The 8,406-nt window shown below is 42.3% G+C and overlaps 2 long non-coding RNA genes across 2 annotated transcripts; one reads left to right on the top strand and one right to left on the bottom strand.

Annotated features, from left to right (window-relative positions):
* Positions 1-1,148: 1,148 nt before the first annotated feature.
* Positions 1,149-7,747, bottom strand: LOC117823326. Its single transcript, XR_004633368.1, has 3 exons — positions 7,637-7,747; positions 6,516-6,778; positions 1,149-1,248 (listed from the first exon to the last, which is right to left on the bottom strand). It is a non-coding gene; the product is annotated as an uncharacterized LOC117823326 (long non-coding RNA).
* On the top strand, positions 3,718-4,174 carry LOC117823325. The gene is made up of 2 exons (XR_004633367.1): positions 3,718-3,765; positions 3,987-4,174. It is a non-coding gene; the product is annotated as an uncharacterized LOC117823325 (long non-coding RNA).
* Positions 7,748-8,406: the final 659 nt, after the last annotated feature.

Raw genomic sequence — 8,406 nt, 5'->3', positions numbered from 1 at the left:
AGCGCAAGTAGCAAAGACGTTTCAACACGGCTTTAAAATCAATTTTAACTCAAAAAGCCGTGGCAGAGATCGGCCGGTGTTTTGGTTTAAACAGCGACCCTGTTAACTGCCGACTTTCAGCCGGATGCATCCCTCATAAACGACAATCATTAAATATCTGATGAGGATATTTTGAAATCTTAATAAAAACTAAACTAGTTTGCATTCCCAGGAACTCCCTCTGTGTTTCAACAGCTGTGTAAACTCCACAGACACTGACACGTTCAGCTGAAGGTCTCCAGTTTACAGGGTTACTTTTAAAACTGTAACAACGGGAGAGATGCATTCACACTGGGTTTAGAGAAGATTACTGTTACAAGCTGCTAAATCAAGAGAATCACAGCTTCTTCTTTTGAAAAGTACACACACAATCAAAAAAGATAGAACAAATAAAAAAACAAATGAAAGAAAGAGAGATCAAGTGAATCACAGATGTGTGTGATGTTATTGTGGACAGCGGCAGAATAAAAACACTGCAGTTAATCTACTAGTCAGACACGTTCATTGTCTGATTTTTGCCCCCCAAAAGTCCCGGGACCTTTGAAAAGTACTACCCCCCAAGCAGGAGCTTTTCAGGGAGGAGATTATCTACCCCTGAACTAAATTTGGACCTTGGGTCCACCGGTCGAAATGCACGTAGTTCAGGGGTAAAGTTCCTCCTGTCGAAAAAAGATTTCTGCACTTTAAGAACAGCTATCAAATTTAAAGCTCCTGTGAGCTTCTGCTTTCCGTTGATTTTGGCACTCCCTGTGGACAAGGTGGTATAACTCTGTAAACCTTGTCGGTCTCTGCAGAGTGATGTTAAAGCTGGGGTTGGTAGTCAGATTTAGATACACTTTTTGTTATACTGGTTGAAATGATCTTTATGTCCTGATGGCAATCAATACATAATGTGTTCCTAAAAAAGAGTGAAAAAAAACTGCTATCTACAGCTGGAGTAAACCTGGGAAAACACCAACCAATCACCAGCTTAAAGCAACATGTTGATAATATGATCACCTACAGAAAGGACACACTGTGCCATTTCTCTAAGTACAGTCAATGTTTGAAAATAAGATGCTACACAGATTATCAGTTGAAACCACATTTAACATGCATATACAATTCACAGTACTTTTAATCTTAGCAGAGGTACGCAGACTTAAAAACATACAGCAGGCCATTAGTGTGAGCAGAGCTTTCAGGAGTCATGGGAAATGAAGGCACCACCTGTCGATGAGGAACACAGTGGGAGAGAGGAGAAGGCAAAGAGTCAGATGGAGAGAAGGATCCAGAATACAGAAAGTGTATTCAGCTTGTTAACAAGCTGTCAGATCAAAGGTACGCAGGACAAAGGCTCTTTCACTCACCTCTGCCCCTTCCCCCCCTCTTCATCATACTGTGCACTGTTTGACCGCGCACATCACTCGTACTGAATAAAAACACAGACAGGAATGAAGAGGCCCAGGTATTCATCAGAGAGATGAAGGCTAAAGTAATGCTACACGACGTTTTCAGAAATTCAATGGTCTATTAGCACAGCAGAGACTCGGCCGCAAGCCACTTCAAATCAGAGCTTTAACGTTTGCTTTCTCTAAACACAGTTCTACTGAGGGAAGTGGACTCATATGAAGAGAAATATTGCACAAAGGAAAAACGAGTACTTGTAGATCACGTCACAGAAGAAACACAATACAGGACTCATAAGAGTCCATGGCATGGGTAGCTTCCACATCTATGAAGGCTCCATTAAATCTGAACAATACATACAGGTTTAGGCAGGGGCGCCGCCAAGGATTTTGGGCCCCATGAAAAAATATCACATTGGGCCCCATATATGTCTTGTAATATACCATTTATAATAGCATCATAATCAAAATTACAACAGTCTTTAAAAATAAATGCACAACAGAGAGGAGCAGCACTGAATCATGCAGAATAATGGATCTATAATGCTGTTCTGTATCAGCAACGCTAGATTTGATACTTTATAGTGTTAAAGTTTATCGGATCAAGTTTACTTACGAGCTAAAATGTAGTTCATCTCATTGTGGACATCAAACTAGCAAACAGGTTGATTTTAACCACTCAAAGACTATACCAACCTTTCCTGGAGAAAAACTGGGTGACATACTGTCTCCCTTTCTTCTCTCTCTCCTCTCTCTCCTTTCTTTTCCTCCTTTTCTGGGACCCAGACTTTGTCTTTCCAGACATTTTAGCTGCCTTTAGCGCACTCTGGGCCTGATCTACTAAGATCCCAAATAACAAGCGCTAATTTGCGTGTGCAAATAATAATTTTGCACGTGCTATTTCTGGGCGCGTTGCGGGTGATCTACTAACAAGTGCAAAAGTGATGCAGACCGCCCTATTTTACGAGGATTTTGCGTGTGCTATCGGCTGTCCCCATGGAGAGTTTGAAAGAGCAGAGTGGTCTTTAGGGATAAATTAAGTTTGAAGCCATGGAGTTGGTAAGCTTTGTGGAGGAGGGAAATAAACATATCGGTGAACTCCAGCAGAGACATCTCAGTGTTAGAAACGCGATTTGGGAGGCCATGTGTGAAAAAGGTGAATGCTGTGAGAAAAAAAACAGAAGATCTGCCAATAAAATAAACGCATCTACTCTACTCCAAAACGCAATCAGTGTTTTGATGGAGTTTAGAGAGCGATTTGATGAGGCTTAGTCTGCCACTCTTGCTCTAGAAAAGTTAGGTGTCACTTGGATGAAGACAGTCGCCTCACTGTCCCAGGGAGCAACTTTCGGGTGAACGTTTTTAATGCCTGATATCATCATCCAGCAACTGTCCCAAAGATTCACCAGCTTAAATGGAACTGGGAACATGTTTGACTCAATTCGCCCCAACACACTGCTGCAAGCACGAGATGAGGAGTTACGCAGAGCTGCCTGGCACAGCTCAGTGAGCGCTCATTCACGTTAAAACTAACTAAAAACCCCTTGATGAGCACGATGGGACAGAATAGACTGAGTGGACATGTCATGTTATTTATTGAGAATGACAGATCAAAGAAAATGGACAAACAGCGCATCGTGGACAAGTCCGCGGAGCTTAAGGCTCCTTCAAACAGTGGTGAGTAGGCCAAGTACTTCATATTGATTTTTTGTTTGTATGTGAAGATGTGGGCCGCTGTGCCAATTTTACCAAACTTTATAGCTGTTGATACAGTGACCTACTGTGCTCTCATTAGTTGAAACAGTTAAAGCTGGAGTAGGACATGTTATTTTGATACATTTTTATCAATCACTAGCAAAAAGCAATGTCTACATCGATAGGGAGTAATACACAAAGTGATCCAACACTGAGATGAGAAATCTCAGTTGTCTGTGTTAGCAGCTAGACTGCAATAAGTTCATCCAATCATTCATTCGCCACCGAGCGCAATGATTGGCTGACCGGCCGGATGACCTGTGACCTGCCGAAAGACACACCTACTGTTTACAGGAGTGCGCGTGACCTGACTGAGATGGTCATCAACAGGCTGTTCACTAACTCAGAACATCTGATAAACATGTCAGAGAGACAGAAACAGACGATTTTAGCTCAACTTCTGCCCTCAAGTTCTGCCGCTATGCAGAGCAAGAAGAGGAAGACTGTGATGGAAAAGGAGACGACTTAAAAACACTGGATGAAGATACAAACACGAGTCAATATTCGCTGCATTTCTGAGACGGCTGAAGGATTTGAAGGGTCTCTAAAGCGACGCCATGGTTACTGATTTTCTACTGGACAGGTAATCATGTCATTTCTTTTGTCTTTGTGTTCATGGTTTTGTTCATCTATGAGACAGCTAGTGATAACTTTGGCTAATGCTAGCGGCCGGCTAACGGTTTGTAGCTATGTTTATAGAGACCTGTATACAGTCTGTTAGCTGCTAGCTCTTCTGTTGCTCTGTATCAGCATGAATGGGATGTTGTATAAAGTCTAAATGCCGTCTTGTCTGTGTTTTCATAGCTACGAGAAGGAAACATCGACGTCCACACCGTTAAAACACGGGACACAGAGGCTTGCGTGAGCTGGGGGGGATGCCCAAGAAGAGAACCAGGAGGCCGGATGATCCACGCCAACATGTTTACCTTCAACAGCCATTATTTTTATTTCTGTAATAAATACATTTTCTAATAAAAGTAAATGTAAAACAACTCTTTGATATTGCAATTATTTGTGTATAATGCTGTATGTTACTTGATATGGATTTAATTATTTTGCAATTTGAAGAGAGAAGGCCAGTGTACATTTAAAGATTTATTTAACAAATGTATACACAGCACACTCAAGTATTCTTTTACATGAAGATAAATATAAAATATATACAAAGGAGCTAAAGGGTCACCATAAAACTATTGTATGTAATCATGTCATAGTTTAATTCACTCCCAACTGAAACCTTTATACTGTCCATGTGGATCTGGGTAAGGGTCACGGATTTTCAAGATACAGTAACAAGGTATTACTCCTCTATGACCTGCACCAAGTGCTCCATGCTGCCAGACAACAACCTGTCTGTGCAGCATGGCGGAACTTTCTGTTGCTGTCCCCAGGATCTTGAGCTCGTCCCCGGTCGTTGCTCTCCTTCTCGCTCGTCTGGCTCTGCCTTGCACTCGACCCCGGCCTCGTCCTCTCCAACCTGAGGTGCTTGGCTCAGGATCGTAATCAGCAGTCATCATGAGAGCTCTAACAAGCACAACAAACAGTCAATATGTTGTAGTTCCAACACGAAAATGAAGACTGTCAACAATGGTGAACGCTAATAAATATAAAGGCACTGTGGCCGTCTAGTAACTAAACATCATGAAATGCGATGCTAAATCAAAATAACACTCAGAACCGACTTTAGTTGTAATGCTGACAATACTGTTTCCACCTTTCTGGCTAGCCAGGAGTTATTAGCCCGGCAGCAACAACTTAATCTAGCTGTATTCAGATGATAAAAACAAACACACGTAAAGCTAACATGCAGGCTATGCTGTGCATTCTAACTAATAACATTATTTTTTAATGTGGTAATATAAGCGGTTTACTTACATGGGAGATAGACATGTTTTCCTTCCATGAAAATAAAGTAAATCGCTTGCTGCTCCACAGCTAGCTATCGTGATCGCATCCTCCAGCTGTAGTCTGCCACAGCGCGTTCATGTGTTTGGAGGCGTGTCCCTCCCTCTCCCCACAGGCTGGTCTGAAGGAGGGGGAGGGCTCTGTTCCGCTGTGTGCTTTCAAAATCAAGCTAACTGCTGCGGCTTTCTCAGGATCTCCTACTCTAGCTTTAAAGTGGGTGTCAGAATGATGCGGTCGCTATCCGTGGTGCTGAGCTGCTTTGAATTTGTGTTGTTTTATTATTATTATTATTATTATTATTATTATTATTATTTTGTTCTCTTGGTTTGATTGACTAATACATTTAGTAATGCTTGTAAGCCCCGCTGTTGCGGGCATGTTGTAAAGCAATGTTATGATGAGCTTTACTGTGCCAGTTTGCACCTGCCTTTCAAATGTGCTAAATATAGATGCAAAAACAGCGCGCGCTATCTGCTTCAGGTTTGATAGATCACATTGCGTGTGCTAAATTATTACATTTGCATCTCCTCCTCCCAGTATTTCGTGCGTTTTGATGATCTACATGTATTCTGCATATTCATGAAGGCAAACACGCTAAATGATTTGCGAGTGCTATTTTGCTCACTTGCAAGAAGCAATCCTCGGTGCTCCCGGTTAGTACGTCAAGTTTGCACGTGTTTTTATACATGCAAACCCTTAGTAGATTGGGCCCTCTGTGCACTGTGCAACTTCTGTCTGACTCATAGACTGTATAAAATAGGTCCGACTGCACGGCACAGCTGATTAGCGCAACTCAGGCTGGGCTGTACCATTTCATGCCGATACAGGGGGGATTAATATTATTATTTTCGGGCCCCCTGTCAGTCATGGGCCCTTGGAGTCATCCTAACTTTTTCCCCCTATATGGCGCCCCTGGGTTTAGGAGCAACATATGCTGCCATCCAGACAATGACGTCTTCAGGAGGACCTTGCATATTTCAGCAACACAGCACCAAACCACATTATGCACGTATTACAACAGCATGACTCTGTAGTAGAAGAGTCCAGGTGCTAAACTGTCCTGCCTGCAGTCCTGACTTGTCACCCATTGAAAACATTTGGAGCATCATGAAACTAAAAATACAACAAAGGAGACACTGAACTGTTGAGCAGCTAAAATCTTCTATCGAGCAAGAATGGGACATTTCACTTTAAAGTCCAGAACCTGGTCTCCTGGGTTCACCAACGTTTACAGAGTGTTGTTCAAATAAGAGCTGACGAACCAAAACATGTCTTTGTACCAACTGTTGGAAAATGAGCAGATATTTTTCATAAACTTCACTGTAATGGGGATACTTTGGCTCCTTGGCAGCTTCAAGTGGACACTCAGGGAACTGCAGTTATTTTCTTTTGATTATTTTTATAACAGCGTGATAACCTAAAACCTACCTTGTAGCTGACCTGAGGTTTCAGAACCCTCTGCACATAAAACATGATCCCTTGAGCCCTCGTTGGTGACTGTACATTACAGTGAGCAGAAGGTTTGGGGCTTCTGATGCAGATGCTGAAGGAAACCTTTAGTGTCTGTGTGAGACTTGTAGGGTCTTCACAAAGAATTGTTTTGGGACGCCTTGGGAATAACAACAAGCTGTAAAGTTTATGGCCCTGACGGCGAGGCAGGACAGGATGGATCCATCAGTTTCCTGCAGCTCCTGGTACAATAGAAAGCAGAAGCAGTACTGTTAGTTTCAGGCTGGGATTACAGTTTACGACAGCATACAGAGCCCCAGATGAATACACAAGTCACAGAGCAGTTTGAGCAAACAGAAGCTTACAACCACAGTTATTACGTTTTGACAGAAAAATGATCCAACCCAAACATTTCAGACACAGGAGGTTTGGGAGCACACTCTCTGGTCTGATCAATCAGTGTGTGTCCTACTCCTCACTAATAGAAGCTCTGGGGTTTGGAGGGAGAAGCACAGGCAGGTAGCAGGTCGATACTTCAGGCTGGTGGCTATGAAAGGATTGGAGGTGTGAATGCCGGAGGGACATCTGAACATTTTTGTCAGCCAGGTGATTCATTAAGCTGCTGCAGCATGCTGTCATTAGAAAAAAATGCCCCTTCGTTGAGGCCCTCAGTTTACCTTGGATGAATCCCCTCACAGATCTTTAGAGTCTGAGACTAAGACTCTAAACTTATACTACGGTAAAATGTTGAGGCACGGAATCTGGCAAGTCTCCTAACTTTCTGAAACATACGATCTGAAGACGAGACGAGTGCAGAGTTTGAACTTCCTCTCATATAACCTAATCCAGATGTGTTTATTTGAGATGCTTTGAGTTTAATATACAACTTACTCCCTCTATAGACTCACTAATACAGAACTTCTTGAGCAATCAATCAATCAAGCTTTATTCATAGAGCACTTTTCACAAAAATCAAATGCTATTCAAAGAGCTTTACAGCAATTAAAAAAAAATCTACATAAAACAGAGATGGATCTAGAAGTAGAGATTAATGCAATAAAATGTGTATAAATAAACAACAAAGTGTCTCCTCTGCTCACCTGGAGCCGGTCTTGGATCGACCCACCTGTCTGCCATCAAGTCTTCTCACCTGCTGCTCATCTGCAATCAAGCCACCGACTCTCTCTACAGTATGAAAGCTTGGTTAAGTCTTGCGCTGTTTTCAAAATGGCCTGCTACATACTGTGTTTGAATTTAGTAAGTAGCATGTGTGTTCTGTTGGATCTGGTCTGCAGGATACTGGGTCAGGCGTCACTAGATTTCCAGTTTTGGAAAGCAGAAGTAAACAACGGCCAAGCTGATAGAGAAACTGCTTCTTTTGCATCACTGATATTTTAAAAAGTTAAGAAGTGGTTTATGTGTAATTTAATCATTTTCACAGCACCTAAAAACGGAGTTCCCCCCTTCAAAAAAAAAAGAAAAAGCGAAACGAGCGCTGTGCATTGTGGGAAACAGTACGCAAGGCAGACTGGTCCGAGCCATACTGAGACATTTTAATCTAATCAGTGCGACATCCGGAGAGCTTTGGCATACTGCAGATTTTGCTCTTTTCCACATACTACATACTGAATTTTGTCCAAATCAGTACGTACTGCTAGTATAGTAGGCGGTTTCGAAAACAGCCTCTCTCTCTCTCCCTAAGCTCAGATCTCTGTACAACTTACCAACCAGCCAGTCTCCATTCAAAAGGGAACCTGTGATACTCTGAACCCTTGAAAACACAGAGATCTCAGTAACTCTGCTCTCATCACCAGAAAAGAAAGTTTGAATCATCCATTAAACATTGTTATCAAACCTTCATCTTTACCCC

Source organism: Notolabrus celidotus, chromosome 12 (assembly GCF_009762535.1).
Source record: "Notolabrus celidotus isolate fNotCel1 chromosome 12, fNotCel1.pri, whole genome shotgun sequence".
Taxonomy (NCBI): domain Eukaryota; kingdom Metazoa; phylum Chordata; class Actinopteri; order Labriformes; family Labridae; genus Notolabrus; species Notolabrus celidotus.
Note: the sequence above shows the minus strand (reverse complement) of the source record. Positions and strands in the feature narration are given on the sequence as shown.